Source organism: Schistocerca cancellata, chromosome 2, assembly GCF_023864275.1.
Source record: "Schistocerca cancellata isolate TAMUIC-IGC-003103 chromosome 2, iqSchCanc2.1, whole genome shotgun sequence".
Classification (NCBI taxonomy): Eukaryota; Metazoa; Arthropoda; class Insecta; order Orthoptera; family Acrididae; genus Schistocerca; species Schistocerca cancellata.
In genome coordinates, this window is record NC_064627.1 from 692363153 (window position 1) to 692385725 (window position 22573).

The 22573-nt window shown below is 40.1% G+C and overlaps 1 protein-coding gene across 2 annotated transcripts in view; it reads left to right on the forward strand.

Moving 5' to 3' along the window:
- The window catches only part of LOC126162454 (cytokine receptor-like factor 3), a 124329-nt gene that overhangs the window by 5011 nt on the left and 96745 nt on the right, over nucleotides 1–22573 (forward strand). The window lies entirely within an intron of this gene.

Below are 22573 nucleotides of genomic sequence, written 5' to 3' on the forward strand. Positions count from 1 at the left end.
CTTCAATAAAGGGGTGAAGCAATGTGATAGTCTCTTCACTGTCTTCAATATAGCTCTTCTTATGTTTTTGGTGCCATACAAACATATGACATACAAACTTCCCACTTCTTTTATACGAGGTGACTTACTTGAGATTCACAGCCGATCTTCTTGGCTGGCTAGCTGGGCTGCTGGACTTCTTCTCCGTAGAATGACACTAGATATGGGAATATTTAAGCCTCTTGAATCATAAAATAGGTCTTGCCTCTAACAAGGCTGGCTTAAGAGTTTTTCAAGATTACTTTTTCAACTGTTCTTCTTTCACATAACAATAGTCAGTGACGCAATAGGCACAGAGCTGTTTAAAAACTCCACAGTTCTTCCTCTAAAACATCTATGTATTGCCGGACAAGTACTTGTTGGTGCTATTCAACCGGCACGTCTACTTTCTTCTCGCGACTGACTTTAAACATGCACACACAAACATTTAGCGCACAGAAGGTAGGATTTTACCATCCCACTCTCATATCTAGAATATCGTGTGTTCGAGATGGTAGGAAGCTGAGTGGTTCTAGAATTTACACAGAAATTATCGAATCGCTACATATCACCCCCCCCCCCCCCCCAACCAACCACCCCTCTCAGATCGAACATGTGATATTTCATACATATTCATTATGCAAGTAATATCATTCATAATAACATTTCATATTTTAACAATATACTTTTTTTTACATAGGTTTGTATACGTATCTCTCCTCTCTATAACAACAATCTTTCTCTCATTGTTTCTCTATTCTTTTCTTATTTTACGTTAACATTAAGACATGAGCATTCACTCAAGGTTTGAGTCAGCTTTTCTAATGTTGAGGAATTGTGAGGACTTTATCTCTTTTCTTTATTTTCTTTTTCATTCGAAAACTTCAGGTGTTTATGATGCATGAGTAATCTATTTTCCATTCTTACCTTTTTGTACTACCTTTTTCCTAGTATGTACTATTTTCATTAGATGTAACTTGGAGGGACTCTGGGTGAAATAAAAGTGTTCTTTTGACACTCATTTACTTCTACAAAACATAATAATGCTAGTCGTTCATAGAATTTATATTTTCCAGAATAATTCCTATAAAATTTGTAACTTTTGTAACAATGCTGTTCCCTTCTCCTAGGACCACTTCTTACTAGTGGGTTGACCTTATGAGAGCACTTCCTCTTTCCATTCTGGTAGGTACGCCCCTTATAAAACAGCCCCCCTCCTTTTTTCCCCCCACAGGTCGTCCTACCTCCACGTGGGTATGCCTGCCCTATATACTTAGTGAATGCTTGGTATGCTCCCCTTATCCTTTCTGAGTAGGCCTCACGGTTCATTACCCTAGTATACATTTCTATGTATAACATAATTATATCTAAAAACAAAGATGATGTGACTTACCAAACGAAAGCGCTGGCAGGTCGATAGACACACAAACATACACACAAAATTCAAGCTTTCGCAACCAACGGTTGCTTCATCAGGAAAGAGGGAAGGAGAGGGAAAGACGAAAGGATGTGGGTTTTAAGGGAGAGGGTAAGGAGTCATTCCAAAGTATTTTCTGGTAAAGATATAACTCCATCTTAAGCCTCACATTTATTCTTTAATACATCATTTACTCCCTAGAGTCCTCCTCTACTTATGAACTTCTATACTTTCAATAGATACTATGTCAACATATACTATTCATGTCCCACTATCCTTCAGTTCATTAGACTATTTATTATACCGACATTTCTTGTTCATCATCATGGTTAACGTTCTCTCCAGCTTTCGTTTTCTCTCTTTGTTCATGCCTCTTTCTTAGTTTATATACACCTTTTCTTCTGTATATTTGTTGTAGAACCATCATAGCTTCCTATATATGTGTGCATATTTCTAGACCTACCCACATTTTCCCCTACAACACTTGGCGGTTCACATATTGTGACAGGCTTTCTAGTCTGTAATTGTATATTTGTGTCTAAGTGTATCCTTGTGTATATGTGGATGTGTGTTCGTGCAGTCTGATTCTTCAGCCTTCTTATCTAAAGATAAGATGTAGATTATTAGAGACTATGGAAATAAGGAAGGACTCAGTGATAGAAGTTTATGAATATGGAAAGAGGGAAAAAATAGACAGGTCCTCAAATGAGAAGTAAGAAAGGAAAAGATAGATGTGGATGCTAGGATCGAAGAAGAGAAAGAAGATACTTCTCAGGTACTTGAGTGAGACGCTGGAGGAGGTTTGGTGTTAAATCGTGTCCTACAGAACGGACTTGCCCCACCTTCACCGTCGAGGTCCCCCAGGAAATTCTAGCCACCCTATGGAAACGGCAAATGGTGGAGAATCATGCACCCTTGTTTGTGAGGGTTGTTTGTGTTAGTCATGATTTATCTGTTCATGTAAATCATGCTCTTATCTACAATACCCACCCCTTTCAAAATTTATACAAACCATCCCATCTATACCACATCTCATTAAAGGTATAAAATATTCTATACAAAATAGAAAAGCTATACATTTCGGTATCACAGTTGTTTAACTAGCCACATCATATTATATTTAAATATAATAATCTATTCGGCTTATTTTGTCTGGATATCACTTCTTTTTGGTGATTTTCTTAAGTTGTTCTCTGTTTTATAGTCATATTCTGTTTTCTAAGCAATAAGACTCCAGGATAGTTCTAAATTTTAAAGGATAGATGACAGAATAGTTTAAGATTTTAAAGGAATTCGGTGCAGGAGGACTATTTTGGAAGAAACGCCGAAAACAGCTCGGGATCCAGCTGTCGTCAATTCGCCCGTAAACTCAGAATGTTAACGTCCCTGGGGGATAGGTGTCTCTGCCCAGGTTCCATGGATCTGATATTAACTTTTCTTGTGCCCCGGCAGACCAGTAATTTTCTTTAAATTTCTTTTGAAAGTGCTCCCAAGAAGAAAAATTCCCAATATTTACTGTTCCCCATTCTGAGGCTTCCCCTAGAAGGTACCCCACTGCAAATTCGATCTTCTTCTTGTAATCTCTTCAATTTTTAGGTAGGGCTTGGTCAAACCTTTTTAAGAAATGGGTCGGATGTACATCTCCATCCGGCTTAAATTTAGGGAATTGTCTTGTTAACCCTGAATTAGCCCCCCCACTGCAAATCAGTCACAGCTTCACCGGTTAACACCACCTTAGTGACGTTACCCTTTTTGCTACTTTATCCTGGACAAGCTTGAGTTCTCTCCACAAGCCACCTGTACCCTTCCTGGTACCACTCAGTTCGGAAGACAGAATAGGCGATACGTTTCAAGAGGTTATTCTTTCGGTAACTTTTCGATATATAATTTCTTCAAATTGTTTCTCCAAACTACTTACATTTATGGCATCAGAGTTCGTTTTTTTTTTTGAAATTTCTCTCTGCATTATCTACTCATGTACTGACACCTGTAATTTGCGATTGACTAATCGGTATTAATTCATTATTCTTGTCTACACTCTCTTTCAAAGTATTGAATCCCTGCTTTACAGCATTAAACTTAATATTGTACACATTTTCAAAAGATCCTAACTTTTCGTTAACTTTGGATTCCTCATTATTACATCTGTCCTTAATGTTGAATTCTAAGCTTTTTGGTAAATCTTGGAAATTGTTATTCTGTTCCTGACTAAAGTCAGTAAACATTTGATTTACATGAATGGTTTAGGAATTAGTCGATTCATTCTTGAAATCTATTTTTAAATTCTCTACTAGACTATTTAAGGCATCAAATTCAGTTTTAAGAGCACCCATGCCTTTGCATAGATTACTAAATTCTTTGCTTTGCGAGTTGACTTTGGCATTTAGAAAACCTAAATTTGTCACTTGACTATTTAAAACTTCACCGTGGGTACTTAATTGAGAATTTACCAAGCCTAGTTTTTTACTTAGAGTTGAACTTTGAGCTTTGATTAAATTTACCAACTCAGCCCAGTCAGGTGTTTCTTTGGTAACTCTCATAGCCATAGATGGGTCTTGAGTTTCTCCATGTTGTAAATTTTCCATACTTTTAAATGCTTTAGCTCTCGTAATCTTAGTTAAAACTAACTTTAAATATGATAATTACACAAATAAAAGTTCACTCAACAGTATGTACCACTTCGTACTAAAGTAATGAAGTTTTGTTTCACTTTCACTCAGCGTAGAAGTCTCGTTGCATAGGTGAGCGAATGTAGAGGCAGGTCAGCACCAGTGAACAGCAGCTGGTGCCGGCAGCTTCGGATGTAGGTTAGTTTCCGTGTCTGTGTCCCCGTCCCCAAGGTGTGTGTGAGAGCTGTATACTCCCCGTACTGGATTTTCTTGGTTGAAGTGTTCTATGCGTATTTCTTCTTAGACAAATGTGTCAAAATCTTCTTTACTGTTTTATAGTTGTGAATTTTCCATGTCTTCACCATTTTTCATTCAAATTTTGCTTCATTGGATACTTAAACGTATTCCAATGTCTGAGAGTAAATCCCTTGTCGTGTTATGTTTGGTTGCCAGGGCAACACATAACAACTTTTTCTCTAGTGTTTTACTTAAAATTCCCATTTTCTTGGGTCCTTTTACACAGGTCAATGCGTTATAACATTTTTGAAGCTGATTTAAAGTGTGAAGTAGACGTACAAACTTCCCACTTCTTCTATACAAGGTGACTTACTTGAGATTCGCAGCCGATCTTCTTGGCTGGCTAGCTGGATGCTGGAAAACTCTCTTGACTTCTTCCCCGTAGAATGATGCTACGTACAGGAATATTTAAGCCTCTCCCTCCACTTGTGAAATAAGTAGATACGCGAACTTTACTTTTCATCAACCAACGGTATATTTGAACTCCATACAGAATAAAATTCTCACTTTCCACATACATATATGACTTCCAGTAAGTCACTCGCTCTGTCCAACATTAGAAACAAATTTAATTACATTTATAAAAGAGTCAGCTTAATAACCATGACTCCACTTCATATGAATCATAAAATAGGTCTTGCCTCTAACGAGGCTGGATGAAGAATTTTCAAGATTACTTTTTCAGCTGTTCTTCTTTCACATAACAATAGTCAATGATACAATAGGCACAGAGCTGCATAAAAACTATATGGTTCTTCCTCTAAAACATCCATGGATTGCCGACAAGTACTTGTCGGTGCCGTTTGACTGCCGCGTCTGCTTTCTTCTGGTGACTGACTTTAAACTTTCACACACAAACATGTGACATGCAGTAGGTAGGATTTTACCATCACACACTCGTATCTAGAATATTGTGTATTCGAGATGGTAGAAGGCTGAGTGGTTCTAGAATTTACGCAGAAATTCTCGAATCACTACACCTTTTACAGCATAGTAAATAAGATCAATAAAATAGGCACCATATTTATGAAAACATATCAGATGTATATGTATGCCATGAAATTTCAATATTAGGAAGAAGTTGCCAACACAATTAAAGAAACCTACCTGATAATCGAAACAGAAGCATAAAAAATTAGCCTCTTAGTAAATGAAAATAAAAACAAAATATGTGCTAGTTTCACACTGAGCCCAGAAGAGCCCTAAAGATCTAAATGTAAATAGGAAATGCTTCAACAGAGTGTCCTCTTTTAGTTACTTGGGAGCCTTAATATCAAACGATAATATAGTATTGGAAAAGCTATGAAGGAAAGAGTACGAGCAGGGAACATAGTTTACTTCACAAATTTACAACTCTCCAGAAACATCCTTGTTACAAGAAGAACAAAGCTTCTAATATATAACTCCCTAGTTCAACTACTAGTAACATGTGGTTAGAAGTATGAAAACTGACAGATGATGTAATGGATCATCTCACCAGCATGGGAGTCGCGGATGGAAAAGAGCTGCAAAAACTGGGAAGCATGGAGGCAAATAGCTTCAGGAGCCAAGGCTCGCCAAAGGCTGTAGTGCTGAAGAAAAAGAAGAAGAAGATCTCTTCCTGCCTTTCTTCCTGTATATGTATTTTAATACACATGACACTGTGGCGCTCTGTGACGAACTTGCCCAGGTGTTGAGAGTCTTGTACAGGTAGAGGAACAGTGCCTTCTGAAATTTCTGAAAGCCCATACTTGAGCACTGCTATGATGTTAACCTTCACCATCCATAAATGCTCTCCTGCCTCCTCATTGGCACTGCTTAGTAGGAAGTGGTCGATCAGCATTCAAGTGAACAGTTCCCAACTGGACACATCTAGCAGATCCAACAGTGCTTAGAAGAAGCTTCCTGGCAGATTAAAACTGTGTGCTAGACCAAGACTCGAACTCGGGACCTTTGCCTATCATGGGCAACTGCTCTACCATCTGAGCTACTCAGGCACGACTCACAGCCCCTGCTCATAACTTTAATTCTGCCAGTACCTCATCTCCTACCTTCCAAACTTCACAGAAGCACTCCTGTGATAGACAAAGGTCCCAAGTTCGAGTCTCAGTCTGGCACACAGTTTTAATCTGCCAGGAAGTTTCATATCTACGCACACTCTGCTGCAGAATGAAAATCTCGTTGTGAGATTATTTTATGATTGTGATCCATCTAGCTGCTGATGCAGCCATTCCAGTGTATTCAGCTTGTATATGAAGACTGCTTGTCCATTGATTATGTGAGGATTTCTGCCTTGTAATGTGGAGCGAGCGTCCAACGCTGAAGTTTAAAATGCTGACCACTGCAGATAGGAATACAGCCTAGAATGGGCCAAATACTGACAAATTACTCAAGAGTGTAAGATGAGTTGTGACATCTGTTTCTGAACATAGCCAATCAGCAGAGTCCACATTAATGTGGGAGACCATTATGAGGATTAGTAGTCTCCATATGAGCCCAGAAGACTGAGACAAGTGACCTCCATTGGCATTCAAGATTTAGCCTTCTGTCATCACAGAGCTACTAAAATAAGTCGTAGTTGAGACTAATACTTCAGTAATTCCTGGGGGGCTCACAACTCACTTGTTAGTATGTGCATGACAACATGGGGTCCTTAGCAGTTGCAGAACTTCTTCCTTCCCTGCACTGCACTCTTACTCTCTGACTGTATCTTTTCTCATTCTTGTCATTAGGACACTGATTATGGTTCATCTCTCATTTCTTCCCCATTTTCGTTTCAGTGGACTCACATCCAAAGTTTTTTTTTTTTTTTTTTTTTTTTTTTTTTTTTTTTTTTTTTTTTTTTTTTTTTTTCAAAAATTTTAAGAGAACAGCAAGCTGTGCAGGTAAAGTCACCTCTTACACAGCCTGGTAGACAGTCATTATGGCAGGTCATAAGGTACCCAAACAGTGCCTAAGTAGAGACTGCACTATTGATGGCTGAGCTGTTAACAGTGGACATAGAGTCGGATGGCCGTTGCTCAGGCTGGGTGATGCCCAAGGAGAGAGCTCTTGACCAGAATAGGCATTAAAGCAGAAGTTTGGTGTCACGAAATGACCAAAGTTACCAACTGGTAAAATACTGGCTGTCATCCCTGACAGACTTGCATGCTTAAATTCTGGTTATATTACATTGTTAAATTCTGATTATTATATCCCCAAGAACTTTTCCTTCCTTGGCCATGCCATGGGAGGAACGTAAAACTGAACAAACTGCAGAAACATACTCCTCTTAGTTCCTGATTCACACCCAGATCACAGTAACATGATTGTACATAAACTCATGTTGTAGTGTTCAGTTGCATGAAAGATAGAAATCCTGTCAAGTGGGAGTCATGTGCTGTCATCTGCTTCCTATTCGTGGAAGGAGTATCACCTACTGAAATTTTTTCACATTTCAAAATGGTTTGCAGTGAAGGTGTTATGAACAGTCTGTGTGTGTTTAAGTGGTAGTGGGAGTTTAGTGGAGTCAGAACAAATGTTCATGATAAACATAGGAGTGGAATGATGAGCATAGGATTGGAAGAACTTCCATTTTGACATACAAGTTGGTGCAAAAAATTGAGGAAACTGTTTGTGTAGACTGCTGATTGACAGTGGATGAAATTTCTGTGATTTTTCTGCAACTCTTCGTAACTCTGTTATATGAGACACTCACAGAAACACTGGGATACCAGAAACTGTGTGCAGGATGGGTCCCAAAACAACTCACATAGTAGCACAAGAAAAAATCAGGTTAGTAGCGTCTGACAGTTTCTTGAGCTGGAAGATGAGGGTTTTCTGTGCTCTATTGTGACTGAAGATGAAGCTCGGATGGCTCATTACATTCCTGATACAAAGGCAGTTGTCACTGTGATGTCACAAAAGTTCTGCATCTGCCAAAAAATTCAAAACCACAATTTTAGGCAAAAAAAATATTGCTGCAGTCTTTTGCTACCTAAAAGGCATAATTTCAGTTGAATTTCTGCCTTGGGGAGACCGTCAATGCACAATAATATTGTGAGACCCTCAAAAACCTCAAAAGGATCATTCGAAACAAAAGGAGGGGAGTGCTGACAAGAGGAGTGTGCTTGTTGCACAACAATGACCACCTTTCCACAGCTTTAGCCTTAACCTTAGCCTGGACTCATTTGGTTGGGATGTTTTGAACCACCCCAGTGTTCCCCTGAATTGGTGCCTTCAGATTATTATCTTTTCACCTCTCTAAAGGCACATATAAATGGAATTAAATTTTCAACCGTCGAGCAGGTGCAGAAAGAGGTTCTGAAGTTGGGGGAAGAACTGGTGGGAGAGATCTACGAGCTGGGTATAAAGGAGCTTGCATCCTGGCTCACCACATGAATTGAACAGGATGGCAATTATGGGGAACAGTAGTCAACAAGTTATCAATAATTCCAGTAATTTTCTTTCAAAAATAGTTAATATAAAAATCCTGTACACTTCCTATCTGAACATATAATATCAAAATTGTATTTGGAGAAATCTTCCTCAGTAAACTATGAAGTGGTTCTATCGTAATTATAAGTATTGTCTCCTATCCAGTCCGGAGTGTTAATCTCTTGAAAGAAACTTGGTGACATATCTTTCACCTTAACATGCCATATAAACCTGAACATTGTGAGGGTTTAATTTCTCATGAGGACGTAATTCTGCAGATGGATGAGAAATTACACTAAAACTTGGAGAAGCGAACGGTCTGCTTCATACATCACATACGTCAAACCCCCATGCAACAAAACTGACACTGGAGCGTTCATCCTCACTTTTATTGTGGATTCGCTTCCTGAGAAAGTTAAGGTCACTGTCTACCAGTGTGAAGTGAAACCATATTTTCCACACCTGTTGACAGTGCTTTAAATGCTGACACATCAGCCATGTCTTCCCAGTGTATGAACAACCCAATTCATGGAGACTGTAGTCATCTACCTCATAAAACCTCCACATATGAACCATTAGCATTGTGTCAATTGAAAAGACAGTCACACTCCTTGATTCCAAAAGTCTGCTAGCTTAATCAAGGAATGTAAAATCCAGGAATTTAAAGCCTCCAAATGTGTCTCAAATTTTGAAGCCTGGAAGATGTATGATTGCCTACGTTTTGTCCCAGCAGTATGCAATTTTGCCAATACTGTGGCCAGGTCATCGGCAGTACTTCGAGTACTTATTCCCTCCATTCCCTCAATGTTGATTTCTGGCAGTTGCGGAAGTAAATTAGCTCAAGGTGGGAGTAGGGCTCGCTCTCTCTTGTAGTTCCTGCAGCACCATGTACAGAGATTTCAACTCCCCACATCCAACTAGAGGTGCAACATCCTCCACTGGTGTCTACCAGTGACAGAGCTTCCTTTAGAGAATGCTCTCCCAGAAATCTTCAGACTAGCAACAAAACATCAGCCTGTGACTGAAGGAGCGGTGGACTGCAGGGCACTGAGTTGCCTGAATCTCCCCATTTCTTTGCTCACAGTGAATAAGCTCTTCCAAGTATTTTAAGGATAAAAAGAAGAAACCACAAATGAAGAATACACCAGTGACACAAGAAGCATCAGATCACTGTCCCCTCCCCCCAAATGTAACCTTAGTTTATCAGTGATGTTCTGTCCTTACCAGTGTAAAAGAGTGACCCTTGGCCCCTCCACTCCTAACCAGTATATCCTAAACAAGATAATTCAATGGAACTGCAGTGGATATTACTGTCACTAGCCAGAACTGCAACCATGAATGTCCTCTTCTTCCATGATCTGCGCACCAAGAAATGCATTTTACCTTTGATCATTCTCCAACCTTTTGAGGTCACTGTGCCTTCTGCCAGAACCATAGCAGCCCCAAAAGAATCCTTACATGTTTCACGCAGATGTCATCAGAGAATGGATAGCCCTCAGTACTACGTAGGAAGTGAAGGCAGTGCAAGTGCTAACCACCCCAGTGATTACCAGTTTCTGTGTCTATTAACCACCAAACAGAGCACTTACATACCATGAGGTACCCACTTCTGGATTTCAGTCACCTTTGTCCCCTCTCCATCAGACTGTACTGAGGAGGTAGACAGAGATGTCTCCACTGCAATAATCATTGGTAACAGAACTGCTATGCTCTTTATTAAGGCCCCCTTCACTGGCATGATAGACCAAGGAAAATTGTAACAGCTATCCAGGACTTCGAAGGGCCCAGTGATATCTCAAGCAACATCCTTCACAGACCCATTACCTGCCGGAGACACTGTAAGCAGTGACTTTCTACCCAGGTGTGGGCCAAGCTCTGTAGTCTAATGGGCCACCAAAGATCAACAGCTGTTCTGGGTTTCCTTCTTTGTCATGGTATTTGTACTAATGCATTGGTTCTTGAACACCTCATGACCCACTTTATGACAGTATTGTTATTGTCTTTATACCTGGGCTAGATGAAGATGAAATGGGAGATACTATACTGCGTGAAGAGTTTGACAGAGCACTGAAAGACCTGAGTCGAAACAAGGCCCCCGGAGTGGACAACACTCCATTGGAACTACTGACGGCCTTGGGAGAGCCAGTCCTGACAAAACTCTACCATCTGGTGAGCAAGATGTATGAAACCGGCGAAATACCCTCAGACTTCAAGAAGAATGTAATAATTCCAATCCCAAAGAAAGCAGGTGTTGTCAGGTGTGAAAATTACCGAACAATCAGTTTAATAAGCCACAGCTGCAAAATACTAACACGAATTCTTTACAGACGAATGGAAAAACTAGTAGAAGCCGACCTCGGGGAAGATCAGTTTAGATTCCGTAGAAATACTGGAACACGTGAGGCAATACTGACCTTACGACTTATCTTAGAAGACAGATTAAGGAAAGGCAAACATACGTTTCTAGCATTTGTAGACTTAGAGAAAGCTTTTGACAATGTTGACTGGAATACTCTCTTTCAAATTCTGAAGGTGGTAGGGGTAAAATACTGGGAGCGAAAGGCTATTTACAATTTGTACAGAAAGCAGATGGCAGTTATAAGAGTCGAGGGGTTGGGAAGGGAGACAGGGTTGTAACCTATCCCTGATGTTATTCAATCTGTGTATTGAGCAAGCAGTAAAGGAAACAAAAGAGAAATTCGGAGTAGGAATTAAAATCCATGGAGAAGAAATAAAAACTTTGAGATTCGCCGATGACATTGTAATTCTGTCAGAGACAGCAAAGGACTTGGAAGAGCAGTTGAACGGAATGGATGGTGTCTTGAAGGGAGAATATAAGATGAACATCAACAAAAGCAAAACGAGGATAATGGAATGTAGTCGAATTAAGTCGGGTGATGTTGAGGGTATTAGATTAGGAAATGAGACACTTAAAGTAGTAAAGGAGTTTTGCTATTTGGGGAGCAAAATAACTGATGATGGTCGAAGTAGAGAGGATATAAAATGTAGACTGGCAATGGCAAGGAAAGCGTTTCTGAAGAAGAGAAATTTGTTAACATCGAGTATAGATTTAAGTGTGAGGAAGTCATTTCTGAAAGTATTTGTATGGAGTGTAGCCATGTATGGAAGTGAAACATGGACGGTAAATAGTTTGGACAAGAAGAGAATAGAAGCTTTTGAAATGTGGTGCTACAGAAGAATGCTGAAGATTAGATGGGTAGATCACATAACTAATGAGGAAGTATTGAATAGGATTGGGGAGAAGAGAAGTTTGTGGCACAACTTGACCAGAAGAAGGGATCGGTTGGTAGGACATGTTCTGAGGCATCAAGGGATCACCAATTTAGTATTGGAAGGCAGCGTGGAGGGTAAAAATCGCAGGGGGAGACCAAGAGATGAATATACTAAGCAGATTCAGAAGGATGTAGGTTGCAGTAGGTACTGGGAGATGAAGAAGCTTGCACAGGATAGAGTAGCATGGAGAGCTGCATCAAACCAGTCTCAGGACTGAAGACAACAACACAACAACACCCGGGCTACCTTCAGAATACACAAAAGACAAGTTGAAGACATTTTCCTATTCCCCATAAATCTGAATTGTATACTCAATCTTTCACTGACTGGCTGTTGCTTAAGGCTGTTGAATCATATCTTGCCTGAGACCAGATTCAATTCAAAATCAGATTATCCAACATCTGACTCACAGACTCCATCAACTCAGGGTCTTCAGCCATGTCTGTCTAGAAGTAGTCTTCGATTCACAGTACAGAGATAGTGTCATCTTTGCAATCCTTAAACCAGGCAAAAACTCAACATCCCTTGTCAGCCACTGACTGATTAGCCTTACCAGTATGCTCTGCAAACTGGAAGTTAGCCAGATGATTATGCTTGGTTCTTGAATCACAGGTTGTTTTTTCTCCTTATTAGGGTGGTTTCATGATAGGACGGTCTACAACCAGTCATCTGATTAAGTTGGAAACAGCAATCCAACAGACATTTTCTAAATGCCATTGCAGTCTTTTATTACCTACATAAGGCGTATGACACTGCTTGTCACTACACAGTTTATTTACCATTCACGACTGGGACTTTTGAGACTCCATACCAATTTTCAGTTATCAGTTTTTATCCTTCAAATCACTTCAGCTTAGAGATGGTACATCGTTCAGCTCCCCATGGGCCTAAAGAACAGTGTCCCTCATGGCCCTATGCTGAGTGTTATTCTCCTCTTTATCACCATAAATGGGTTAGTTGCTACATCTGTGCTTTATGTTGATAATTTTTGTGTTTGGTATAGCTCCCAATCTGAAGCCTTAACTCAACAGCAGCCACAAGGAGCCACCTGAAAGGCTTTCACTTGGACTCTTTGGCAAGGCTTCCAGTTTTCTCCAGTGAAGATCATGCACTGTTGTTGTACCAAAGTTCATGTCACTTCAGAACTCTACTTGTGTACCCAGCATTTGGCTGTTGTTGCTCAGATGGTATTTTTGATAAAAAGCTGGCATGGTTGCCCCATATTCGCCACCTAAAGACCAGATTCATGCAAAGGCTTAACACACTTGTGTATCCTTGCCCATTTCTTGGTGTGTGGATTGCACTATTGTACTTCATATTTACCAGGCCCTGGGCTCATTCTGATTGGACTATGGTTGACAGATCTGTGGCTCAGCAGCACATCAGCTTTTTAAATCACTAGACTCAGTCCATCAACTTGGAGTACGACTGACCACTGGCACCTTCCAAGCTAGTCCTATAAACAATCTCCTTGCCAAAGTGGGGTCTTCCCTCTTCATTTTGGGAAGTACCAACACTTGCTCACTTACACAATCACCATCTATTGATTACCTAATCATCCAATGTGCCAGGTTCTTTTTTCATACTAGGGCCATTGGTCCCCTGACACCTACCCCCATTGTGATTACCAGTTGGAATATGCCTCAAGTATCTTTGCCTAGCCCCTTAGAATGGCAGAGCTGCCAAGAGGCTAGACAGTCAAGAAGCAGTCAGGGTGGCTGCGTTGTGGGTACATCATCATTTTCACAGCAGTGTTCAACTCAGGCTAAGCATCAATGTCTGTGGTCACTGTCATTGTCTTTCAGAAGTGGTTTGGAGCATGAAGGTGGCCCGTCATTGCTGAAGTTGTTGTGTTGGCATGCGGTCAGTGGCTGCGGTGGTCAGTGCCTGGAACTTGGATCTACCTTACTGGCATCGCTTGGTTCATTACATTCTTCCATCCTTACCTGAATCCAGCCCCTGAATTCCTGTTTGAAAGTTGACTGCAACATGAGCACCAAAATGTATACCTTTGTATATGCTTTGTGACCTCGTACTTGAGTTCTGAGAGAATACCAGTGTCAGTATGTTTCTTTACATTATTTACTGTCTCCTTGTTCTTTCACTATTACCAGGTGCTATAACAGAGCTAGCAATTTATGATTTACACTGTGCTATACCATTTAAATCTTCATTGGTGCCAATGTCACTCGTAGGAACCCAGAGGCAACCCAGAGGCAATACCCATTATGCAGGCAGCTGAGGTTGTGGTTTGTATGATTACAAGTTGGTGATGATGTTCCATGAACCATGGACCTTGCCATTGGTGGCGAGAATTGCGTGCCTCAGCAATACAGATAGCCGTACCATAGGTGCAACCACAAAGGAGGGGTATCTGTTGAGATGCCAGATAAATGTGTGGTTCCTGAAGAGGGGCAGCAGCCTTTTCAATAGTTGCAGGGGCAACAGCCTGGATGATTGACTGATCTGGCTTTATATGCTAACCAAAACAGCCTTGCTGTGCTGGTACTCCGAATGGCTGTGAAAGCAAGGGGAAACTACAGCCGTAGCTTTTCCCGAGGGCATGCAGCTTTACTGTATGGTTAAATGATGATGGTGTCCTCTTGGGTAAAATATTCCGGAGGTAAAATAGTCCCCTATTCGGACCTCCGGGCGGGGACTACTCAGGAGGACATTGTTATCAGGAGAAAGAAAACTGGAATTCTGTGGATCGGAGCATGGAATGCCAGATCCCTTAATTGGGCAGGTAGGTTAGAAAATTTAAAAAGGGAAATGGATATGTTAAAGTTAGATATAGTGGGAATTAGTGAAGTTCGGTGGCAGGAGGAACAAGACTTCTGGTCAGGTGAATACAGGGTTATAAATACAAAATCAAATAGGGGTAATGCAGGAGTAGGTTTAACAATGAATAGGAAAATAGGAATGCGGGTAAGCTACTACAAACAGCATAGGGAACACATTATTGTTGCCATGATAGATACGAAGCCCACACCTACCACAGTAGTACAAGTTTATATGCCAACTAGCTCTGCAGATGAAGAAGAAATTGATGAAATGTATGAGGAGATAAAAGAAATTATTCATATAGTGAAGGGAGACAAAAATATAATAGTCATGGGTGACTGGAATTTGGTAGTAGTAAAAGGAAGAGAAGGAAACATAGTAGGTGAATATGGAATGGGAGTAAGGAATAAAAAAGGAAGTCACCTGGTAGAATTTTGCACAGAGCATAACTTAATCATAACTAACACTTGGTTCAAGAATCATGGAAGAAGGTTGTATACATGGAAGAAGCCTAGAGATACAGGAAGGTCTCAGTTAGATCATATAATGGTAAGACAGACATTCAGGAACCAGGTTTTAAATTGTAAGACATTTCCAGGGGCAGATGTGGACTCTGACCACAATCTATTGGTTATGAACTGTAGATTAAAACTGAAGAAACTGCAAAAAGGTGGGAATTTGAGGAGATGGGATCTGGATAAACTGAAAGAACCAGAGGTGGTAGAGAGTTTCAGGGAAGCATTAGGGAACGATTGACAAGAATGAAGAAATACAGTAGAAGAAGAATGGGTAGCTTTGAGAGATGGAATAGTGAAGGCAGCAGAGGATCGAGTAGGTAAAAAGCCGAGGGCTAATAGAAATCCTTGGATAACAGAAGAGATATTGAATTTAATTGATGAAAGGAGAAAATACAAAAATGCAGTAAATGAAGCAGGCAAAAAGGAATACAAACGTCTCAAAAATGAGATCGACAGGAAGTGCAAAATGGCTAAGCAGGGATGGCTAGAGGACAAATGTAAGGATGTAGAGGCGTATATCACTAGGGGTAAGATAGATACTGCCTACAGCAAAATTAAAGAGACCTTTGGAGAAAAGAGAACCACTTCTATGAATATCAAGAGCTCAGATGGAAACCCAATTCTAAGCGAAGAAGGGAAAGCAGAAAGGTGGAAGGAGTATATAGAGGATCTATACAAGGGCGAGGTTCTTGAGGACAATATTATGGAATTGGAAGAGGATGATGAAATGGGAGATATGATACTGCATGAAGAGTTTGACAGAGCACTGAAAGACCTAAGTCGAAACAAGGCCCCGGGAGTAGACAACATTCCATTAGAACTACTGGAAGCCTTGGGAGAGCCAGGCCTAACAAAACTCCACCATCTAGTGAGCAAGATGTATGAGACAGGCGAAATACCCTCAGACTTCAAGAAGAATATAATAATTCCAATCCCAAAGAAAGCAGGTGTTGACAGATGTGAAAATTACCGAACTATCAGTTTAATAAGTCACGGCTGCAAAATACTAACACGAATTCTTTACAGACAAATGGAAAAACTGGTAGAAGCCGACCTCGGAGAAGATCAGTTTGGATTCTGTAGAAGTATTGGAACACGTGAGGCAATACTGCCCTATGATTTACTTTAGAAAACAGATTAAGGAAAGGCAAACCTACGTTTCTAGCATTTGTAGACTTAGAGAAAGCTTTTGACAATGTTGACTGGAATACTCTCTTTCAAATTCTGAAGGTGGTAGGGGTAAAATACTGGGAGCGAAAGGCTATTTACAATTTGTACAGAAAGCAGATGGCAGTTATAAGAGTCGAGGGGTTGGGAAGGGAGACAGGGTTGTAACCTATCCCTGATGTTATTCAATCTGTGTATTGAGCAAGCAGTAAAGGAAACAAAAGAGAAATTCGGAGTAGGAATTAAAGTCCATGGAGAAGAAATAAAAACTTTGAGATTCGCCGATGACATTGTAATTCTGTCAGAGACAGCAAAGGACCTGTAAGAGCAGCTGAACGGAATGGACAGTGTCTTGAAAGGAGGATATAAGATGAACATCAACAAAAGCAAAATGAGGATAATGGAATGTAGTCGAATTAAATCGGGTGATGCTGTGGGGATTAGATTAGGAAATGAAATGCTTGAAGTAGTAAATGAGTTTTGCTATTTGGGGACCAAAATAACTGGTGATGGTCGAAGTAGAGAAGATATAAAATGTAGACTGTCAATGGCAAGGAAAGCGTTTCTGAAGAAGAGAAATTTGTTAACATCGAGTATAGATTTAAGTGTCAGGATGTCGTTTCTGAAAGTATTTGTATGGAGTGTAGCCATGTATGGAAGTTATACATGGATAAATAGTTTGGACAAGAAGAGAATAGAAGCTTTCGAGATGTGATGCTACAGAAGAACGCTGAAGATTAGATGGGTAGATCACATAACTAATGAGGGGTTATTGAATAGAATTGGAGAGAAGAGAAATTTGTGGCACACCTTGTCTAGAAGAATGGATCAGTTGGTAGGGCATATTCTGAGGCATCAGGGGATCACCAATTTAGTGTTGGAGGGCAGCATGGAGGGTAAAAATCGTAGAGGGAGACAAAGAGATGAATACACTAAACAGATTGAGAAGGGTGTATGACTCCTTTCATTGAGTGTGTGTTCTTCTCAGCTCCTGTCATATTCAGAATAATGACTTGGCATTGCGCAAAAAATTCTGCATCTATGATTGTATTGTTTCCCTGCACAATTGAGCCTTGTTCTTCCGTTGTTCTTTCGCTAAGCAGATTTGCTGTCAATTGTCACCAATTGTTTTCATCAGAACGGCCCGGAAGTTATCCCAGCTATTGAGCTTCTCTTTGCTGTTCTCAAATCGCTGCTGAGCTGTGCTGTCCAAATACAAATTTGCAAAACACATCAGATCATTCCGTATGTTGTATTCGACGACTCTGTTGAAACCTTTCACTTGTTTCATTCTGTACTGAAATGCATCTCTGGAAAACACTGCTGGGTGCCTGATGTGCAGTTGACTTACTGCTGTTTTGGCATCCATTGATCTCCTAAATATGCAGTGCTTGTATTCCATTTCTTGTCCAAGTATTCAACGGCTTTTACACTGCCTAAGGGGACACGTTGATATAGAGGTTTCAAAGTACCTGTCATTTCCACCAAACATCTACATCTACAACTATACTTCACAAACCTCTGTGTAGTGCATGGCAGAGAGCACATCCCATTGTACCAGTTATTAGGGTATCTTCCCGTTCCATTCACGTCTGGAGCACAGGAAGAATAATTGTTTGAATTCCTCTGTGTGTGCTGTACATTATTCTAACCCTGTCCTCGTGATCCCAGTGTGATTGATACATAGGGGGCTGTAGTATATTTCTAGAGTTGTCATTTAAAGCAAGTTCTTGAAACTTGGTCTTAGTTTACACTTATCTTCCAGAGTCTTGCCAGACCAGTTCCTTCAGCATCCCAATAGCACTCTTTCCTGGGTCAGACAAATCTATGACCATTCATGCTGCCCTTCTGTGTGTACATTGAATGTCCCCTGTTGGTCCTATTTGGTACTGGTCCCACACACTGAGCAATATTCTAGAATGGGTCACACAAGTGATTTGTAAGGAATCTCCTTTGCAAACTGATTGCACTTTCCCAGTAGTCTGCCAACAAATCGAAGTCTGCCACCTGCTTTTACCCGTGAGGGAGCCTGTGTCATAATTCCATTTCATATCTCTGAAAAGTGTTACATCCAGGTATTTGTATGAGTTGATAGATTCCAACAGTGACTCATTGATATTATAGTCATAGGATACTATTTTGTTTCTTTTTTGATGTGCACATTTTTACATTTATGACCGTTTAAAACAAGTTGCTAAACTTCGCACCACATTGAAATATTATCATTATCTGACTGAATATTCATGCAGCTTCCTTATAAATAACTGCATCATCTGCAAAAAGTCAGAGGTTACTTTTAATACTGTCTGTGAGGTCATTAATATACAACAGGAACAGCAAGGGGCCCAAAACACTTCCTTGGATCACAACCGAAGTTACTTCTACATCTGGGCGATGACTCTGCGTCCTAGGTAAATGCTGCATTCTCCCTACCAAAGTGTCCTCAATCCAGTCATGAATTTCACATGATACATCATATGATCGAACTTTTGACAGTATGCATAGATGTGGTACTGGGTCAAATGCTTTTGAGAAATGAAGGTATCTACCTGACTGCCTTGAACCAGGGTTTCACATGATCAGTGTTTTTGGGATCAGTGTTGGTTGGCATGGAGGAGGTCATTCTGTTCAAGATACTTCATTATGTTTGAACTAAGAATATGTTCTAAGATTCTACAACAAATTGATGTCAAGAATACTGGATGGTAGTTTTGTGCATCACTTCTACTACCCTTTCTGTAGAGAAGTGTGACCTGTGCTTTCTCTCAACTACTGGACACAATTTTTTGTTCGAGCAATCTACAATTGATTATATATTCAGAAGAGGGGCTAACTAAGCTGCAAATACAGTATAGAATCTGATAGGGATTCCTTCAGGCCCTGAGGCTTCATCCAATTTTAACTGTTTCAGGTGTTTCTCAATCCTACTGACACTAATACTGATTTTGGTCTTCTTTTCAGTGGTAGAAGGATTAAATTGAGGCAGTTCTCCTGGGTTTTTCTTTGTAAAGGAACATTTGAAAACAGAGTAAATCATTTCAGCTTTTGCTTTGCTACCTTTAATTTCAGTTCCTGTCTCATACACTAGGGACTGCACACTAGCTTTGGTGCCACTAACAGCCTTTACATACAACCAGAATTTCTTTGAGTTTTGTGAAATATAATTTTACATTATTCTGCTATGATTGTCACTGTAAGCTTCAAGCATTGCTCTCTTGACAGCCAAACATATTTCATTCAGCCTCTATCTATAGTCTTACACTTTGTTTTACACCTATTATGCAGTAGTCTCTGTTTTCTTAGAAGTTTCTTTACAGTGACAGTATACATGGAGGGTTCCTCCCAGTACGAACTGTTCTCTTGGGGACATATCTATCCAGTGCATGTTCAACTTTTTAACATGAGCCATAGTTCCTCTACATGCTACTGCCCTGAGCTGAAAGTTTAAGTTCCTCATTGAAATATGACACTACTGATTTTTTATCTGGTTTACTGAACATATATATCTTTCTGCTTGTTGTAGTTGTCCTTTGTACTTTGGTAATCATTGTTGCTGCAGCCGCATCATTGTCACTGATATCAGTTTCAATGTGGACATCCTCTAAGAGATCAGATCTATTTGTTGCCATCAGATTCAATATGTTTCCATCATGAGTGGGGTTCTGAAGAATTTGTTGTACATGTTTTTCAGAGAAGGCATTTAGTAACGTTTCACAGGTTGTCTTATCATGCCCACCACTAACATAACTCCAAATTTCTTCATTGATTGCTGGATGATTGAAGTCTCCACCAACAATTACAGTATGATTGGGGAACTTACGTACAAATAAACTGACATTTTCCCTAAAGTTTTCGGTTACATAAGGAGCTGAGTCTGGTGGGCAAGGGAAGGATCCAGTTATCATTTTATGCCCACAACTGATATTGAATCTTTCCCACTTTCACGTGCAGCTCCAATTTCTATCTTGTAGATTTGAGTTCATTGTCTGTTGCAACAAATACACTACCTCCATTTCCCATTAGCCAGTCCTTTCTATATACAATTAAATTTTCTTCAGAAATTTTGCTGCTATCAGTTTTAGGTTTCAACCACCTTTCTTTTATTGTCATATCATACCCCCAATTAAGTCCAAATCTGAAAGCATACTCGTCAGTGAAGTACAAGACAGCCCTAAAAGCATGTTTATTATGGACACCAACATAGAGTGCTACTATGTGTATACAAACATTGAGTATCCCAGAATATGAAAACATGACTAACATTAGAACCTTCTAGAAATAATAAATACAAAGTAACATATATTTGCTGGTAACTGGATATGAACTGGCAACTCGCACATAGCAGCCAGTGACACTAATAAGTACTATACGTTCCTGCAGCACATCTCATGACAATATTGTTGAAAGTTTAAAATTTTAACCCAGTTTGGTTCAACAAGTTCACCAAGAAATGTTATGCAACAGACTTCAAGGAGAAAAACTGTAGATTAACTGTAACCAGTGGTGAATGCATTTCATTTCATTGTGCACCACTTAACATAATCAATGTATAAGGCAGCAGCCTGCAAAGCTGTGAGGACTGGGCGTGAGTCGTGCTTCGGTAGCTCAGATGGTAGAGCACTTGCCCACGAAAGGCAAAGGTCCCGAGTTCGAGTCTCGGTCGGGCACACAGTTTTAATCTGCCAGGAAGTTTCATATCAGCGCACACTCCGCTGCAGAGTGAAAAATCTCATTCTGGAAAGATCCCCCAGGCTGTGGCTAAGCCATGTCTCCGCAGTATCCTTTCTTTCAGGAGTGCTAGTTCTGCAAGGTTCGCAAGAGAGCTTCTGTAAAGTTTGGAAGGTAGTAGACGAGATACTGGCAGAAGTAAAGCTGTGAGGACCGGGCGTGAGTCGTGCTTCGGTAGCTCAGATGGTAGAGCACTTGCCCGCGAAAGGCAAAGGTCCCGAGTTTTCGTCTCGGTCGGGCACACAGTTTTAATCTGCCAGGAAGTTTCATATCAGCGCACACTCCGCTGCAGAGTGAAAATCTCATTCTATAAGGCAGTATCTGTTTGGCTTGCATAAAGAATGTGTGTTCATTACCTCTTTGGGTGACTTTTAATTTCATAGATACTAGGTATGAAGTGCAAAGTATATGTCTTATTTACCTGGGGGTGGCGTGCGTGTGGGAATCTGAGCCCAGTCCCCTCATACTGATCCTCATTGGTGACAGTTTGAGTGCAAAGTGAAAATTCATTCCTTCACTAACCTCTCCTTTATTAGGGCTTAAGTAAAAAATTGAATAAATAAGAATGAATAATTTTTTCCTCATTGTAGCTGCATAAGTGTTATACCATAGAACACTTGCAAATGAGTTGAACTTCTTTTTATACACTGATTTGCCAATTGTTCTTGGCTTTCTTGAAAGTCGCACATACAGTTTCTTCCTATGCGAAAGTTATATCAGTATAGAACTCCACACTGTTAGAACAAAAGTTTTGTGAATAAGACAAAAAAGTATTTTGTTTTGTTAATCCCGTGTTCATTGTTTCATCAAGAACATAAAGCTGAATCAATTAAAATGAATTGTTAACAGCTTTAAAAAAATGTAGTTTCCAATCTCCTCAATTGGTGTTTAGCAATAATAATTGTATCACCAGGTGAAAGAACTAGTTTGGTTTCTGAGCTGAACAGATTTGGTTTATTCAAGTTTTCAGTTAAGATGTGCAAAATTGAATTCAGTATATCATTTCAGCTACGGATTGGGAGAAGTCTGAAACAGTTGCAAGTAAATTGGAGTGAACTGTAGGCCAGATCAAGTGAGCTGGAAAGGAGCCAGAGTTGAGTGGGGATAAGGGAAGGCAAAGGTCGAGACTAAGGTGGTGGTAGTGGGCTGTAAGAATGTGTTAGAGCCCTGCTGTAAGGGAGGATATTTAACTCTAAAACGTGATTGCAGTAGTTTGTCCCAGTAGTTGCTCTAAACATATGGTAACTCATTTCCTGGTATTGTAATCCTGGAATTTACCTCAGAATTTTGCATATTTTTCCTTTATTTCCCAGTATAAGTTCTCTTGCTATCTTGACATTTATATA